Source organism: Trachypithecus francoisi, unplaced genomic scaffold (genome assembly GCF_009764315.1).
Source record: "Trachypithecus francoisi isolate TF-2019V2 unplaced genomic scaffold, Tfra_2.0 Lachesis_group6, whole genome shotgun sequence".
NCBI classification, from domain to species: domain Eukaryota; kingdom Metazoa; phylum Chordata; class Mammalia; order Primates; family Cercopithecidae; genus Trachypithecus; species Trachypithecus francoisi.
Window position 1 is genome coordinate 115900328 of NW_022681471.1, and position 18458 is coordinate 115918785.

Sequence of the window (18458 nt, forward strand, 5' to 3'; positions counted from 1 at the left end):
CATAATCGATATTTTTAAAAATAGACACCAGGCTATTTGGTCAGATGGAATAAAATAATTTTGGAGCACATGAAGTCTTTTTAAAAAATCGACTCAGACTCTAATCAAACACATTTTTCCCTTCAGATTGTGGTTCTAACTAAAGAAATGACCGGCCTAAAAGAAGAGGTCTTAGGTTCAGAGTACAGACCAAGGCAAGGTGGTGTAATCAGCATTTGACCGACCCATTAGCAACTGCAAAGAAGAGATGACAGTCTAATGCTATTTGGGGAGGATTTTACCAGACACAAAGGTTTCAAATGTCCTGTCTCCATTTCGCCCAAAATAGTTCTGACTTGAACATGAGGTCCTCAAGGTGTCTTTGAGTAAAGAGGAAAAAATCTGTTCTGGGAATTGACTACTGTACCCCCTCCCTCCCCACACAACCTAACTATCGAGGCTTGCTGGTGAAGGAGAGGCCAAGAATATATTACTTAACATGTTGGTCACTAAGGGATGTGGCGTGCTTGTAAAAATCCCTTTTGTTGAACTGTACTCTGTGCTGGAGAAGCAGGTTCAGAAGGAATCAAGGAGCTATCATTAAAGAACCCAAAAACCTTTTATGGCAGAGAAAAATCAGCCTGGTATGAAAATTAATGAAGATGCTGGAAAGGAACACATGAAATCGCTGGAAGAATGAAGATAGAGAAACTATTTTAAGGTCAGTCTCCAAGAAGATGGGGAAAACAAATGTGGCCAGGTAGAAGGAATCGCCAATGTTTCCAAATTAATTATCCAAAGGGAGGGCTACATTTCTTGGAAAAACTGATCCTATGCAAATGTGCAGCTCCAAATCCTATTCTTCTGAGTCTATTAGAAGAATCTGCTCAAGGGTTCACCAGTTCAGGAGTTTGAAAGAATTCTGGAGTTTGGTGGAATTTCCACCCCTCTCCAAAGGAACTTTCCTAGAAGCAGAAATTGGTCGACTCAGGCTGACAATGCTGGAATGATGAAGAGCTCAGGCCCGAGCTGCAGGCATCTAACCAGGTTGTCCATGTAATGGATAAATAATGGACGAAACTTGCTTCCAAAATTGTGCAATGTGGCTTTTGTGGACCATCCAAGCCCAGCTCCCTGCCAGGTGAAGGCATCAGGGACTGTATGGCTGTCACTGCTGACCCCCATTATCCCGCCTGCCAGAAGTGGGTTTGCCCACTGACACTTTAACAATGTCCTCATGTCTGAGCCAAGGAGGTCCCGTGAAAACATGGTGGTGAGCTGGGGTCAGCATAGAGCAGTAAAGCCAATAATAATAATACTGGACAATAAGTAACTAAAGATGCTAAGAATCTTTGTCACGAAATCTACTTTTCAAGGATAAACCAATCAATGGTTTGTGTTTATTCGAATCAATGAGATAACAAAAGGTGATGATTAATATAGCAGAAAGTATTAAAATAGCATTTGGTGATTTGGTTTTTTGTTTTTTTCTTTGAGATGGAGTCTTGCTCTGTTGCCCAGGCTGGAGTGCAGTGGTGCAATTACAGCTCACTGCAACCTCAACTCCTGGGCTCAAGGGATCCTCCCACCTCAGCCTCCCAAGTAGCTGGGACTATAAGCATCCACCACCATGCCCAGCTATTTTTTCCATTTTTTGTAGAGATGGGAGTCTCACTCTGTTGCCCAGACTGGTCTTGAACTCCTGGGGTCAAGCGATCCTCCCACCTCTACCTCCCAAAGTGTTGGGATTACAGGCGGGAGCCACCACATCCGGCCTAAAATGGTACTTGAAAGCAAGAAAGAAAATCAAGAAGAAAAAGAATTAATACGGTAAGAAACACTTCCAATAAGAATTAGCAAGAAAATAAAGATGGTCATGTCCCAAGAGAATAAGCTAATAACAATTATATCTAACATGTATTTGCTCCTATGTGCCAGAGACTGCTAGGTGCTTTTATTAACATTACTGTATTAACATTATTGTATTAACATTATTGTATTGAATTTTCCTCACAGCTCTGTGAAGTAAGTGCCATTACCTCCATTTTATAAACAAGAATCTGAAATGCAAAAATGTTAAGTAACACGCCTGAGTTCCCATTGCTACAAAGCAGCAGAGCTGGGATTTGAATCCATGTCTGTCTAATTCCAAAGTCCAAGCTATTAAATACTATATTCTACTGGCATGAACTTGCTGGCTCTGTGGTGGAACAGGATGCCCCAGGGGAACAGCGGAAGTTTTGTCACTTGGGTTTTTAGACTGAACAAAATATTAATATGTATGTCATAGGAAGTCATCTCTAATGGCTCAGGGGTGGGTGAAAATAATATCTGGAACTTCCATTTGTGAATGTTAAGGACTCCTAACCAATAGCCCTAGCTATGTTAGTGTAGCCCAAAGCATTGTTCACAGTTCTCTCACGTACTTTCTCATCTGATCCTCGCTGAAACCTCGGGAGGTAGACAGGCAGGCTGCAGATTACTACGCCCCTTCTCAAAGATGGAATGGACAGTCTCATCAGAAATGAAGTGCTGCCAACTTACTTATCATCCAAAATATGTGGGAGGAGGGGGAAATGTGATTCCAAAAAAGCTGCTTATTTCAACGCTGGGCAGTTCATAGGAGTTTATGATTTATTTCCATAACAGGGTGATTGCTTCCTTTTCAACAAGGCTTGACTCACACGGAGGAATGTATTCCATTACATGTCTGCTGGCTTCAGGCTTTATGTAGAACCCATGGGTTGCCATGACGACTGGACTAACAAAACAGAAACCATAGACTCTTTCAACACTGGTCCCTAACTCGCTTCTAACAGTACACCTCAGAACTGTGGAAACTGATGGTGTTTCTGAGGTTGTTCATATTGATATTCTCATTCATTCGGGGTGTGCTCCCTTCTAGTTTGAAAATAACCTCAAGACATCTGCTTTGGGTTCGAGGGAAACTTGGACATAAGGCTTTTTGTCTCTGTGACTAAAGAATGTTTAGAGAGCAGTGTCTTCAGCCATGTTAATCTATTCTTTAAAAAGTTGCATTTCTCATACGAAATAAATTTTAGCTCTCTTGAGGCAAATAAAAAGGTAATATATCAAACTTTAGTAGTAGCCTGATATAGCACAGCCCCCCTTCAGCATTTATTGTTTAAGTACCTAACTCTTATCCAGAGATATTTATTCATGATACCAAAGGGATGTAGGATAATATACTTGACTTTTGAGAAACAAAATAACTTCTAAGATACCAGAAAGCCTCGGTGGTTGTAGCTGTATGGGAAGTTGGAGTAAAGAGAGTTGGGGAAGTTTAATTTGAAATAATTTGTCTAAATCGTGGTGAACCTGTTTTTCTTGGCTCAACATCTATTCCCCAAGTCTTCTGATGGCAATCTCCCTTTGGGTAACCACCCTCTACCCCACCCTCAATCATGTAAATCAGGTACAATTGACCCCACTCCAGTTCCAGGGGTAAGCATGTGACAAAATCCTGGGCAATCAGAATATGGCACCCCAGTGCATACGGAGATTGGCTCAAGGAGGGGCCCAAACCAGGCCAGTCTGAGCCAGTAAGACTCAATTTTGTGATTTTTGTTGGCACCGTTGAAATGGAGTGATGTTCTGCTGCGGCTGCTGAACAGCTGTAGAAAAGCCTAGAGCCACTGGCAGCCATCTTGCTACCATGAGGAGACAATCTGCCTAAGAATGGAGTCTACTTGCAGGGAAAACAGAAGAGAGATGGAAAGGACAAGACCGATACCTGATGACATTGTTTGAGACCCTAGATCCAGCCTTGCCTGAAATCTGTCTCTAGAATTTTTAGTCATTTGACCAATAAATTCCTTTTCTTCTTAACTTTAAATGAATTGGATTTATGTGCAACTGAAAGAGTCCTGATTAATAGAGAAATGTATGTATATTATTTTAAACACACTCAATAATTAAATCTAATTTGAAAAGTAGACGAGATCTTCAAGGATCCTGTTTTGGTGAGTAGATAATTACCGCATCTATGAAGTGTATTAATTCCCTTGTAATCAAGCCCTTGGGGGAAGTTGATTCGGTTAAATATTTTAGAGATCTCCTCTTGAAATCTTATTTTAATTTGTCTTCCCAAGGAACAGTTTGCTCAGAAAGGATGAATGTTGGCTCCCTCTTTAACTAAAACACATCAATAGGATTTTATTGTAGAAGACTCATGGGGTCTCTCCCTGCCTGATGATAACTGCACATGCTGATGTCCCGATCGTGACAATCCTGAACTCCAAAAGAAAAACTGAAAGCATGCTATTTTTTAGTATGCAGCTTCAAGCTATTATTATAATGGTTAAACTTTTGCTCCATAAGTCATTGCATAGGTTTTTTAAAAATTATAAAACTTTTGGAGGCCCAGCCAAAACAGACCTTCATGACATTGTGATGATCTTGTTTTTCTTTAAATATCTCCAGGAAATTTACCATTTTTCCTATTCATTACTGTCTTATGGGGCTAATATATTTACTTTAGTAGATTCTCTGGAGTATCAATAAAATGCTAAATGTTACATTATGACAGGGATTCTCAACCCTGGCTGCTGATGAAAATCACCTGGGGAGCTTTTCAAACATACTAATAGCACAGCTCCACCCTAGCCCAATCAATCACAATTTTTTGGAGTGGGGTCCTGGCATTGGTGCTTTTTAAAAGCTCCCCAGGTGATTTTAATGTTCAGCCAGGGCTGAGAATAACTTGTATTTTTGGAAACACTGACTAGAATCTATGATTTGATTCAGTGAGGAATCATTTAATAAGTAATCCTTTAAAAACACTCTTAATTTCTCAGTACAGAATTTTTTTCAAAAAATTATATATATGTTGCATGTATGTGTGTACATGTATGTGTGTGTGTGTGTTTGTGTATTATATATATATATACACACAATTGGCCAACATATATGTAAAACAAATTACCTGTATTTGACCAGCTCACATGCTCTTGGGTACACTGAGGCACCTGTCACTAAACCTCACCCTTCAAAGTAACATGTAAGAGACTGGTCATCTGCCATGTGTTGGAAAATGATTCTTTCTTTCTTCAAGGTAAATTGTCTCTCTTATTATTGAATATTGTCTGTTTGAAATCTTTACATAGCTCCACAATTGTTTCTTTGTTAACTTTCCTCAATTTGAGTGCTTCACTTACTATTTTTCCAACTCTGCTTAGTGTTTATACTTAGCTAAGACTTATTATTTCTATTTTAGATGCTATTACTTTCTTCTCCATTCCAAACAGTACATAAAACCTAAAAAGACCAAGAGAAACTTGTAGCGTGAGAAAAAGAGTAAGATCTTGAAATAAAGATGGCAGGATGAAGCCAATCATAGAATTTCTTTCCCTTAATACAAATAAAAAGGAATGTTTAAAATAATAGCAAAAGTTTAACAACAGCAACCATAGAAGAAAAGGGGTACAACCTTGTGCCAAAAAATAAAAAATAAAAATAAAGAAATGGTGGCCAGAGGAAGAAATGGATCATTCAGGCTCTTACTCTGGGCTCAATGCTGTGTTGGAGCAGTTTCATACTAGGGTTTGTCAGAGCCCAAAGTCCAATGTTCAGAGATCTTTTGAGCCAGTTCATAAACACAGCATTATTACAAATTAAAGTATGTAAATTTATAATTAATAAGTTATATTTAAAGCAAAGGTAGTAAATTCTCAAAAATCATCACTTCCTATTTGTTGTATTTCATCCTGGTTTTATCTATGCTCCTGAGGCTGTTTACATTTAGTCTGCCTGTGTGGTAGGAATACTATATAATGATAATGTGTGTGCCAGTTCCGCATTTAGTAGTGTCATGTTGGCAGCTTGAACCTGGCTATGGTGGGAGTATTTAAACTATGAAAATTGGCATATCTTGTACATTATGGATTTGTATTTTTGAGAGCCAGTTGTTAAACATTTATCCCCACACCATTGCTCTTAAACTCATCCTTACCTCTACCTTGAGTCATCTGAAGTCATACTGGAGGAGAAAAAGGTGAGTCAACAAAAACTCAAATTCTTACCAGTAACTCTCAATTTAGAGAAAAGAGAATTGACAAGGAAGTAACAAACTCTTGCTGGGTACAGTGGCTCATGCCTGTAATCCCAGCACTTTGGGAGGCCGATGTGGGAGGATCACTTGAGGTCAGGAGTTCAACATCAGCTGGCCAACATGGTAAAACTCCGCCTCTACTAAAAATATAAAAATTAGCTGGGTGTGGTAATGCATGCCTGTAGTCCCAGCTACTTGGGAGGCTGAGGCAGGAGAATTGCTTGAACCCGGGAAGCAGAGGTTGCAGTGAGCCCAGATTGCACCACTGCACTTCAGCCTGGGCAATATAGTGAGACTCTGTCTCAAAAAATAAATAAATAAGTAAATAAATAAATAAATAAATAAAGTAACAATCTCTAGGAAAAAAACAAGGAAAAGCCCCGAGTATTTTATTAGAGACAGAAAAATAAAATCTCCTGATTGTGCCATTTACTATGGATTCATTTAAAATTTGAAGCATAAATTTCAAGCCTAAAGATGCAACATATTAGGAATAGGATATGTACCCAAGTATGAGGTCTGAATTCCTAGCATAGGATACAGAAGAAATTCTGTAGACAGTCCATGTCCACTGGGGACACACAATTCCAGTTGAACTCTCTGCCTCCACTCCCATGATCATACTGTCAGGGCAGAGAACAGTGTACAGACCACCTGATTTAGACCTCATATTGGAGCTATAAGATAAAAATAAATAAAATTTAGGTAAATTGGAAGGGGGTCAGGATAAACAGATCTGGACAGCTGCCAACACTGAGAATGAGAAAATAAAAGTAAGACAAACAAACAAGATGAAATGCTGAAACAACAGGTGTGGCTAAAAAGGGAGATGTCAGAGATAAGGAAACATCCTGAGGACCAGAACAATACTATTACAGGTTGAAAGAATTAATTAGAAACAGCAAGGAGAATGGATACAAAGTATAATATCAAATTATTGACAGAGAAAAAGTTTGAGATTAGGCAGCTGGAACAGAGGAAAAAGACAAATGTTAACATTTTAGAATGTTAGTAATGAAATAGAATTGGGTAACAACTCAATGAGGGAATTAGAATTAACATCACAAATGAGGGTCAGATAGACATCAGATGGCTGTGAGATCCCGAGAAAGACACAACATGTATATAGTATTCTGGGTATTCTGGCTGGGAATATAAAACTGGAATCTAAGGAACATTCTATTTTTTAAAAAGCCAATGATCTGTATTTTAAAAAAATGTCAGTGTCATCAGAAACAAACATCAATGAATGGATTCATATGAAAGGGGCTTAAAGAACATGACAACTTAATGCAATACATAAACTTACAGAAGATCCTGCATTACAAGGGAATATGCTATAAAGAACATTGCTGAGTCAACTGACAAAATTGGAATGTGCATGATAAAGTATTGCCAATATCACATTTCCTGAAATTGATACCTCTGCTGTGGATCTAAAGGACACCCCTCCATTCTAGGAAAAAGATACAGAACTATTAAGTAAATGAGTTTCAATCAAGCATCCAAGCAGAAAGAAGGCAACCACAAAAGAGGATACAGGCAGACTGGTTTAATTCTTCTCCATAGCCATGTCTAGCCCAAAAGGGAATGGGGCAGTAGCTTTAGAGTTCTCAGCAAAAGAAAGTGTGGCCTGTGCATTTTATACTCAGCCAGGTTATCCTTTAAATATGACAATTTAATTGATTCATTTAAAATAAGACCTCCACATAAAGAGTAACATTGAACAGTAAGATTTCAACCCAGATGTGATTAATCAGATGAAATAGAAGCAATAGGTTGGGCAAGGTGCTCACACCTGTAATCCCAGCATTTTGGGCAGCCGAGGTGAGTGGATCACCTGAGGTCAGGAGTTCAAGACCAGCCTGGCCAACATGACAAAACACCATCTCTACTAAAAATACAAAAATTAGCTGGGTGGGGTGGTACACACCTATAGTCCCAGCTACTCAGGAGGCCGAGGCACAAGAATCGCTTGAACCTGGGAGGTGGAGGTTGCAGTGAGCTGAGATCATGCGACTGTACTCCAGCCTGGGTGACAGAGTGAGACTCCATTTCAAAAAAATAAATAAATAAATAAAAGAGAGAACTGATAGTTCAGATTCCAGGTTGTGATACCTTTAACAACAAGGTTGTAGGATACAAGATCAATATACAAAAATCAATTTTATTCCTATCTACTTGGAATGAACAATCCAAGGATAAAATTAAGAAAATACTTTCATTTATAAATAGTATAAAAAATAATAAAATACTTAGGAATAAATTTAACAAAAGGAGTATGAAACATGTACTCTGAAAACTACCAAACACTGAAAGAAATTAAAGAAGGACTAAATAAATGGAAAGACATCTCATGTTCATAAGCCAGAAGAATTAATATTGTTAAGATGAGTTCTCAAACTGATCTACAGGTTTCATGTAATCCCTATCCAAACCCCAGCTAGCTTCTTTGCAGAAATAGACAAATTGACCCTAAAATTGACATGGAAATGCAAGAGACCCAGAGTAGCTCAAACAATCTTGAAAAAGAAGAACAAAGTTGGAGCACTTATATATTCCAATTTCAAAACTTACTACAAAGCTACAACAATCAAGACAGTGTGGTACTTGTATAAGGTTGGACATATAGCTCAATGGAATAAAATTGTGAGTCCAGAAGTAAATCACATTTACAGTTAATTGATTTTTGACAAAGGTAACAAAATAATTCAATTGGGGGGAGAGTTTTTTCAGTAAATAGTACTGGACAACTGGATACTCACATGCAAAAGAATGAAGTTGGAACTCTTCTTCACATCACATACAAAAATTCGCTCAAATAGATCAAAAATAAAAACTCACAGAAGAAAAATAGGCCTAAGTCTTTATGACTTCAGATGAGGCAATGGTTTCATAGATATGACACCCAAGGTGTAGGCAACAAAAGAGAAAGTAGATAAATTTGATTCCATCAAAATCAAAGACTTTTGTGCCTGAAAGGACAGTATTAAAACAGTGAAAAGACAACCCACAGAGGGACAGAAAATTCTTGTAAATCAGATGTCTGATAAGGAATTCATATCTAGAATGCATAAAGAACTCAACAATGAAAACAACTAAATTAAAAAATAGGCAAGGGCTCTGAATAGACAGCTCTGCAAAGAAGGTATACAAATGACCAATAAGCACATGAAAAGATACTCAACATCCTTCATTACCAAGGAAATGCAAATCAAAACCACAATGTGGGCTGGGTGCAGTAGCTCACTCCTGTAATCCCAGCACTTTGGGAGGCCGAGGTGGGTGGATTTCCTGAGGTCAGGAGTTTGAAACCAGCCTGGCCAACATGGTGAAACTCCGTCTCGACTAAAAATGCAAAAATTAGCTGGGTGTGGTGGTGCACGCCTGTAGTCCCAGCTACTCAGGAGGCTGAGGCAGAATTGCTTGAACCTGAAAGGTGAAAGTTGCAGTGAGCTGAGATCGTACCGCTGCACTCCAGCCTGGGTGACAGAGCAAGACTCCATTTCAAAAACAACAACAACAACAATAACAACCCCACAAAAAACTACTTCATACCCCACTAGGATAGCTATAATTACAATGTCAGACCATAACAAGTGTTGGTGAAGATGTGGAGAAATTAGAACCCTTATATCCTTCTGGTAGGAATGTAAAACGGTGCAGCTGCTTTGGAAATCAGTTTGGCAGTTCCTCAAAAGGTTATACATAGAATTACCATATGACCCAGAAATTCTACTCTTATGTATATGTCATGAAAAACGAAAATACATGTCCATACAAAAATTTGCACATCAATGTATAAATAGCAGCAGCATTATTCATAATACCTAAAAGATAGAAACAATTCAAGTGACCATCAACTGAGAAAGTGTTTATTGAATGGAGTATTATTTGGCAATAAAATGAAATGAAGTGCTGATATATGCTACAATCTTGATACATTATGCTAAGTGAAGAAGCCAGTCACAAAATACCACATACTATATGATTCCATTTATATAAAATGTCCCAAATAGGCATATCTACAGAGACAGAAAGTAGACTGATTGCCTAGGACTGGGAGAAAATGGAGGAGTGCCTGTCTAATGGGTACAGAATTTTCTTTTGGGGTCATGAAAGGATTCTAAAATTGTATTAGTCTGTTTTCATGCTGCTATAAAGAACTGCCTGAGACTGGGTAATTTATAAAGAAACAAAGTTTACTTGACTCACAGTTCCGCCAGGCTGGGGAGGCCTCAGGAAACTTATAATCATGGCAGAAGGGAAAGCAAACATGTCCTTTTTCAAATGGCAGCAGGAAGGAGAAGTATGAGTGCCAGCAAGGGAAATGCCAGTCGCTTATGAAACCATCAAATCTCGTGAGAACTCAATCACTATCATGAGAATAGCATGGGGAGAAACTGCCCCCATGATTCAATTGCCTCCCACTGGGTCCCTTCCACGACACATGGGGATTACGGGATTACGATTCAAGATGAGATTTGGGTGGGGACAAAAAGTCAAACCATACCAAAAATCACTGGTGGTGATGGCTGCATAACTGTGAATATGCCAAAAATCATTGAACTGCCCACTTTAAGTGGGTGAATTATATGGCATGTGAATTATATGCCAATGAAACTGTTATTTAAAAAGTGTTTGAACAGGGGTCAGGGGTGATGGCTCACACCTGTAATCCCAGCACTTTGGGAGGCCGAGGTGGGCAGATCACGAGGTCTGGAGATCGAGGCCATCATGGCCAACATGGTGAAACCCCATCTCTACTAAAAATACAAAAATTAGCTGGGTGTGGTGGCACATGCCTATAGTCCCAGCTACTCGGGAGGCTGAGGCAGGAGAATCGCTTGAACCTGGGAGGTGGAGGTTGCAGTGAGCTGAGATCATGCCACTGCACTCCAGTCTGGCGACAGAGCAAGACTTCGTCTCAAAAAAAAAAAAGTGTTTGAACAAAGGGAGAAGAAAGCAGATGGAATTTAACCAACCAGCATAAGAAAAAACCTTTTGAGCTATTTCAATATTGAACAGACTGGAATTTAGAATCACCCACTTTAGCTCAAATGGAGATGAGGAATGGCAACTTATGCATGCAGTCATTTGGTAGGCAAGATACTTATTGAGTTACAATGTGCCAGGCACTGGGCTGGGTGCTGAGGAGAGTGAACAAGATACGCATGATCACCAAACTCATATTATACTTAGAGTGTTCACGAAAGACAGAAATTAAAGAACTAATTACACAATTGAATAAATGTCCTAGAAGAAAAAAAGTTCAGATAGTTAGGAAAAGGTATAATGGATGATCCTAATATAATCTAGGAAAGCTTCTTTGAGGAAGTAACTTTTGAGTTGAACTTTTTAGGATTATTAGAACAAAGTAGGCGAAGACTGTGTGTGAGGTACAGCGGGTTCCAGATAGAGGAAACTGGACCTCCTCTGCCAGGGAACCAGAGGACAGTGAGAAGTAGAGGGCAGCATGGTGGATACTGGAGGGGCTGGCAGACCCTGCAAGGTCTTGTAAGCCATACTAGGAATTTGATCTTTATTGCAAAAGCCATGGGAAACTGCTGACAGATTTTAAGGTGAGTTTTCAATTGACATCTCCAGTGTGCTTTGCTGTTAAATTCCCCACTGAGTAATACAAAAATGAAACTATCAGACTATGCCAGTAGAGATGATGTGCCTCCCCTACTTCTTACAAATCTCCCAGTGCATGGTTCTTATATTTTGGTCCCTGGGAAACAGTTTATGCAATTCCCAGATGGAAAAGGGAGGGGAGAATGCACATAAGAACCCTCAGGAAATGAAGCTGGGCCACATAAGATTTAGTGAGCTCAGCACCCCCAGTAACACAATGATCCCTAACAACACACTGGTTGTCTTTAAGCTCAGATATACATCTGAGAATGAGATCACTCCCCAGGACCCTGGGGTCTTGTTATTTACAGCTGCAATACTAAAATTGGCATGATGGGTACTTTATAAAATATGGGTGGAGTAGCCCTTGGCCTCTGTCATATATTGCCTGGGCTATGGTCTGGTATCCTCAATTGAGTACAGGTGAAAACAGATGGAAAATAAATTATCTTACAATTCTCAGTGTGTTTTCATGGACTTATCATCTGTTGGAAAATTTGTTCTGAGAATAGCATCAAGGAACTGATCTACATAGTGGGTAATGGCCAACGGAGGCCTCTGAGAGATGGCTTCTCTGTCGGCCAAAAAATTGCTTTGCCAAAGTTTTTGAGGCCATGGGGCTGCCTTGACAACACTAAGTAAAACAAGACACTGAAGTTCTTTAAATTTACCATAAGTCACAAGTTACAGCTGCTCTTAAATCTGGATCTTTGGAATATGTGTTCTCTGGTTGATTTAACATTTTTTTCTTGGCTGGATAAGATGGTAAGATGTCTTCTGTGCTGTTAATGGCAACTTAAAAACTTCTTTTTTTTCTCTCTACTCTTGACCTTCCATTTTTTTTTCTTTTTGTTTTACTATGACCCTCTTTGTTTCTTGATCTCTGCCTTTGAGTGACCTGCTAGAATTCTGAGCTGTTATATATCATGGTTCCAGCTAGGTAAGGCCAATTTATCATGCTCAACCACCAGAAAATATGTTTTATTAAAAATAATTCAATTCTACTATGTGCAAAGTATGCATCCTAACCTCAATGCAGCATTTGACTCTGCAGGTAATCTACTTTCTCCTTTGACTTCTCTGACACCCATCTCTTCTGCTTCCCTTCTGTCGTGTTCACTGTGATTGACACCTCAATATTCATTCAAACCCAAATATGATTAGTCTAAGTCAATCGTGATGGTTCTATCCCACATGACAATGAACAATTGCTTTAAGAACTTCTGCAGTCATTTCCCCTCCAGCCTGGGGAGAAAGCCGACACTATTCTGGACAAGTTGCACAGAAGTGAAGTTGAAGCCCTCATGTACTATGCCTGGAGCCCATGCTAGTGAACTTCTTGTGTGTGAAGTTTCCTTATTGTTTAAGCTGCTGTGAGCTAGGACGTTCTGTTACTTGCACCTAAATGCACACTTACTGATGTTCCTTTTTAGTTCTTTGACCTCCACTTCTCAGGATCCTATGTTAGTCTTGCCTCTTTCCATCTTAGGTTTTGTGCTTTATCCTCTCTTCTTGTTCTTCAGTCTCCGTGAGTGAAGTCATCCATTCCTCTTGCATAAGTACAGTTTACATGTTGATGATTTCTAAATCTAATGTCCAGCTTAACCTCTTTTTCAAGTTCTATATTTATAGGGGTCAATGATGGAGTCAGAGTATACTTCACAATCACCCGTAGAACTTTAAAAATATATAGGTGTACATGCCCCATCCCTGGGATTTCTGGTCCAATTTATGTAGAGCAAGGCCTAAGCATTTGCATGTTTTTAAAACTCCACAGGTAATTTCTGACACAGAAGCAGGTTAAGAACCATATCCTGGAAATACCTCTTCCTGGATATCTCATAATCTTTTCAGCTTCAGTTCTCTCAGTTCCCTAAACTTGCTCTTCTTCTTGTAGACAAAGATGAGTAAGACATAGTGTCCATCTTCAAGGGCCTCACAATCCAGTTGGACAGGCTGGGAATAGGTTGTGGGGAAGTAGATAGTACACCATTTCTCTAGGATTCCCAGGGCTCATCTGTCTGTGGGTATAGGCAGAAGCCAGAACAGTGCCTATACTTCACTGACTCTTCCCCGCTCCTGCTGATATGGAACCTGTAGCCTAGAGCTGTCCAACAGAACTTTCTGGATGTTGGAAATGTTTCTATATCTGTGCTATCTAATAAGGTATATGCGAAAAATGTACTAGCCCCTTTTGAGCATAGCCTCTTTTGTACCAGAAGTCTCTTTTGAGCATTTGAAACATGACCAGTACTACTAAGGAATGGAATTGTTATTTTTAGTTAATTAGTTTAAATAGCCACATGTGCTAGTGGCTATGATAGTGGATTGTGCAGCTAGGTCTTGCAAACCCTACTTGGTTACATCTGGGAATATTTATGAACTTAAATACAGGATTTAAGTTAACTACCATTTCTATCAGATACTACTGTTCCACAGGCAATCCCTTTGTGATTTTGACCATGGTCCACAGGAAGGGATATATTTTACATAATGACCCAGTACATTTATACATGTTACTCACACACGCACACATACTTGCATATACATATATGCCTACTTCCATCAAACACTACTTCTGAGGCTCTCTGATTTTTTAATCCAATTCTAGTCTATTAAAAACTGCTGGTCATGAGCCGCCAATTTATTTTCATGACCCACTAACTAATGCATCAAGCCCCACAATTTGGTAAGTACTACCCTAGGGGTCTATCTTGTCCCACCTGGTGCTTGTCTTTCTATTTACGGCATTGAAGTCTTGGCTGGGTGTCACTGCTGCTTGGCCAGGGGCAATTCCAGGCTCACTGGGGTCCCTGTAGTACCAGAGATGTGGTCTGCAGTGGATAAAGGGGGAGGATGCCCATCTCTCCTTTATGTCTCAGTCTGTTAGAGGGCTCCCAAAGCATACAGCCAATATCTGAATTTCTTAAAGGTTCTTAGTGAAACAGCTCTTTCGGCTTTCATTCACAGCCCTCCAGCTCACACTCCAGCTGTGAGTTTGCATTGGAGGTTTAGAGGTATGAAAATCTCAGTGGCAGACATCCTGCTGTCCTCAGAATCGCTTCTCATCCTTTAGCTTGTCGATTGCCTCTCCTGCCTGATGACTAAGGTTTCCCATTGGGCTCACTGTGTCTGGGATCAAGTTCTCTCTCTGGAGGCTCCTCAGCCCACATGTAGCAGCCATCTGGTGGGCCCGACTTCCACTTCCACTTTTCCTGACTTACAGAAATTTCCTAGACTTGAGGAACTTGGTAGGTGTTATAAAATAAGTGTGCTATGGGACCACGGTTCAGTTTGTTCTATGTAGAACTGAGGGAGCCTCAAAAAGGGATACAGAGGAGAAAAGGCAAGGATCGGGTAACAGGTTAAGTTAGTCTCAAAGGATCAGTAGAAGCTTGCAGGAAGACAAAAGGAACTGGCTGTGACCTTTCTACCTTCCCCAAGTCAAGCCAGTAGCTTTTCTGTTTCTACCACATTTTGTTCATACCTCCATTACAACTTCTCACGCTTTGTTTCTGTCTAGACTTTGAGATTCTCAGGTACAAAGATCATTCTTTTTTCATGTTTGTATCCTTAGAAACTAACACGAGGCCTTTCGTATTGTAGACAGAAGTAGCCACTGAGTGAATAGACAATGATGCTTGAGGCTTTTGCCCTGAGCCCCAGGACACTGGTATATTAAGGTGGAGCTCATCTGCTTACCTCTCAAGATGACATGTCAAAGGAAGTAATGTTGTAGACTCCGAAGCGGAAATATTAGGTAGTATTGTTATTTTTCGAGATCCATCAGGCCAAGGGTGATGGTGAGTTTCTGCTAAATCTGCTAAGCATGGCAGTAAGAATACATTCAGGTGCCTGGACGGATTGATGGCAAATAAAACAGGTAAAGTTCCTGCACCGTGGAGCTTCCGTCTAGTCAGGGGTGACAGGCAACCAACGAAGCAGTGACAAGGAGGTGTGACTGGAGACGTACAGGTGGCTATAAGAGAATAGAAACCAGCCTAGGGAAATTACAGGGCTTCATAGTGGAGAAAGACGAGGAGTAAACTCATGTCAAAGATGACCTGTGCAAAGAAGGAAGGAAAGCCGGGCACGGTGGCTCATGCCTGTAATCCAGCACTTTGAGAGGCTGAGGCGGGCGGATCACGAGGTCAGGAGATCGAGACCATCCTGGCTAACACGGTGAAACCCCATCTCTACTAAAAATACAAAAAACTAGCCGGGCGTGTTGGCGGGTGCCTGTAGTCCCATTTACTCGGAGGCTGAGGCAGGAGAATGGCGTGAACCCGGAAGGCGGAGCTTGCAGTGAGCCGAGATCGCGCCACTGCACTCCAGCCTGGGCGACAGAGAGAGACTCCATCTCAAAAAAAAAAAAAAAAAAAAAAAAAAGAAGGAAGGAAAGAGTATTCCGGGAGAGGGAAAGGGAATAGCAGGTATGAAGGCCGGAAGGCATGGTGCAGTAAAGGAACTGAAGAAAATTCTGCAGAGAGCATTGCATGTGTGTAGGAAAGTAGCAAGGGATGAAGCTGGAGAGAGCAGCACAGGCCAGATGTTAAATGACAAGCCCACCATGGAAAGAAGCGTGCCGTCCAACCTAACGCTAATGGAAAGCCAAGGAAGGGTTTTAGGAAAGACTATAACCTGATGAGATTTGCGCTCTAGGATAGAAAACAGATTGTAGGAGGTTCAAGACTAGACACTGCTGCAGGATCCAAGTGAGGTGTGACAGTGGCTGGGAGGCACCAGGGTTCATCTAGCTGGTGGAATACGCTGGACCATGCAGGGACCACATGAGTGCATTAAGTACCTGGGAAGAAGAAAGGGAAAGAACAATATGGGGCCTGTGCGCTCTAACAGGGGATACAGGGCACTGATGGCAAACCTGCTTTATCATCCTGCTAGCTCTAGATGAGTGTAAAAACTGAAGTGGATTCCCACGAGGGAATGGGCTTTGCTGGTAATTGCTTTCAGAGGCTCCAGGCCAACTCCAGGTCCTCTTCTAAGTGCCCTAGAGAGATGGATAGATTTGTCCTTCTGAAGACTTCCAGGGTAGGTTGCGGATCATCGACAGCAATCTCAGAATCATTCCAGGATTTCTTCTCAAACACTGGATCTTTGCCTCTAGCTGTAAAATAGACCAAATCCATGGAGGGATGTGGCAACCAACCATGTCTTTTGAACTCAGGAAGTTCAGCAGCCAGGCTCATGGCCTGCATTGGTATATTAAATCCTGTTCCCAACTCAGACCCAAATCCTAATGTGCAGGCAAAAAAAAAAAAAAAAAAAAAAGAAGCATTTCAGGCCTGAATTGGCCTTTGAGGTTGTCTAGTATGGTCTCCTGATCGAACTTTCATGAAAATCAGACTACAAACCTAAAGCAGTTCTTTGATCAACTTCCTTTCTGTTTTATTTCCTGGATTTCCATGGAAATCTGTGATGAAAGAATGAATAATCGCTGTTCTACTTCCTGCAAGTGTTCACATTCTCACCTCTTAGTAATATTTACTGGGAATACTATAAGCAAGGAAACCCAGGAGGAAGAGGTACAGACAGAGCTGACAATATTTAGAGGGACTGAATCTGAAGGTGCTTCTGGGGTCTGCTGGAGACCCTCATTTATACAGCTCACTCCATGCACAGAGCATCTGAAGAACGTCATGGCCATGGGAAACTGAGGTCCTGTGGGTTGTTGGAAGACCAAGCACAGGTTGAAGCAGTGTGGAAGAGAAGTTTTGGCCCTGAGACTGACTCTGGCAGAGCACACTGCGGAGACCATTTTTGTGCTTTTGCTTCACTTCACTTTTCAAAGATTGTTTGAGCTCATCTTGGACATTTGGAAGCAGCTAAATCTAGCAAGGAACAGGATCATTGGCTTCTTTCTCTAACAGCATTTGTCTCTGCAGCTGCACTGCCTTCTGAGCACAGGTGTGCAGAGCGTGATTAAGTGACCCCAGAAATCTGACCGCCTGGGTGTGGTGTTCATTTTTCCACGCTGATGCAATTATCTCAGGGTGTGGGGACGCTCTGTCTCACTCCCTTTTTTTCTCCCCCGCCACCAAACTCTGGATTTCAGTTAATTGTGAAAAATAACAAGGAAGTGTTATTTTTATGCTGTTTTGCTATTTATGCTGTTGTAGTTGATTTGCTTCTTGAACAACTTCCTCTGATCCCTTTTAAAAGTCGGCCGAAAAAGCAGGAAGCCAGGCAGGACAAACTTTTGAAAAAGTCTTTCAGCACCTTCGTGGATCCAAACTTTAGTGTGACTTGGCAGGCAATGTGGGGTAACATGTTCCAGTGTTTCAACTTGCACAGAATTGCCAGATTAGCTATTGTTTGACTTGTCCAATTAATGAAATGTGGAAAAAAAAAAAAAAAAGGGTGGTAACTGTTAAGCCTGCTGCAATGTCTAGACACGAGGCTGGGGGTGGGGAGGTGGAATACCAAGGGAGACGACACAGAATTTCCTTGCCTTTCGGTTTTCTTATACTGAGTATTTCTGCCGTGGCACAACAACACGTGGGCCAAGATATTGATAAGTGAGAGATAATGTTTTGGTTAAAGTGAAAAATAAAGTTTCAGGCTACACACAGGAGACATTTCTCATGTAAGTGTGTTAAAAGAAAAGATGCAATCATTTAGCCTGTAGGGTAAACACACATGTGCATAAATATACACTACAACCGTGCCAATCCAGCCAGAAGGGAGACGCTCCGGGGAACTTGGTTTTTGGAGAGAAGATTTGGGGTTCAGGAGAGCTTGTAAATGTCGTGCA